General features: G+C 38.5%; 1 non-coding gene across 1 annotated transcript; it reads left to right on the top strand.

Annotated features, from left to right (window-relative positions):
* The first annotated feature begins 522 nt into the window (after positions 1-522).
* On the top strand, positions 523-627 carry LOC126633623 (small nucleolar RNA R71). The gene has a single exon (XR_007627111.1). It is a non-coding gene; the product is annotated as a small nucleolar RNA R71 (small nucleolar RNA).
* The last annotated feature ends 484 nt before the right edge of the window (positions 628-1,111 follow it).

Genomic DNA, 1,111 nt, shown 5'->3' with positions numbered 1-1,111 from the left:
GTGCTGATCTTTGTCCCACTTTAAATTAGGATGATCTCTCTAACCTGGGTTGTAGAAATTTGAATAGGGGTCATATATGGGACGTTGGAAATTGTTAAATGCATTAACCTGCTCTGATGTAAAATCTGGACAAACATCTCTATGTGGGCAGCTCATAAAATCATGAGTTATCATGTTACAAATGCTGCAGGCAGCTTGTAAGGGTTGTTATACAGCAACCTGTGAACCTGGTATTCTTTGTAATAGCATGTCAAATTTTGCATCAAATCTTTCAAGCTTTTTCTCCATTTTTTCAATTTGTGTCGACACATATGGTGAACCGTTAGACATCTCAAAAACAGACCTAGATTGTGGCTGCTCAACTACTTACTGTTGTGTATCTGCTGCCATTTTTTCAAATAACAAACAAGCCTCTTGTGCATTTTTATCTTTGTACAAACCTCCGCATGAAGAGTTGACAAGAGTTTTTGTAGTCATATTCAACCCTCTGAAAAATATATGCATTTGATCAGTAGTGTTAATACCCGAATGTGGACATTTTCTAATCAACTCTTTGAACCGCTCCCACGCATCATGAAACTCCTCATTTGGCTTTTGGGCAAAAGATAAAATCTGAGTTCTCATGTCAAGAGTCTTTGAAGCAGGATACTACTTGTTTAAAAAATTTTCACTAAGTTGGGCCCAAGTACTAATGCTACCAAATGGGAGTGTGAGGAGCCATCTTCTTGCTTGATCTTTTAGAGTGTATGGAAACAAACGCAGCTTAATAGAAACGGCTGAGAATCCCCTCACCAAAATATTTTTGCATCCCATTAAAAATTCGGCAATATGCATGTTTGGATCGTCAGATGATAACCCATGAAATGTAGGTAGAATAGTCAACATGTGCTGCTTTATTTCCAATGTAGACCATTCCTCCACTGCTGAATAAGTAATGCAACTTGGTATATTTGTGGTATGGGCTGTTAAAGATTCACCCAAAGGTTGACCTGCCTCTGGAATTACAAATGCCATTTTTTCTTTACTGTGCAAGTCCCCAGAAAATGAAGATTGCAGAAAAGTCTCCTGTAGTGACGGAATCCACTGCAAATTTTTCTCCCGGCGTCCTCTT

Source organism: Malus sylvestris, chromosome 8 (genome assembly GCF_916048215.2).
Source record: "Malus sylvestris chromosome 8, drMalSylv7.2, whole genome shotgun sequence".
In the NCBI taxonomy this organism is placed as follows: Eukaryota; Viridiplantae; Streptophyta; class Magnoliopsida; order Rosales; family Rosaceae; genus Malus; species Malus sylvestris.
Note: the sequence above shows the minus strand (reverse complement) of the source record. Positions and strands in the feature narration are given on the sequence as shown.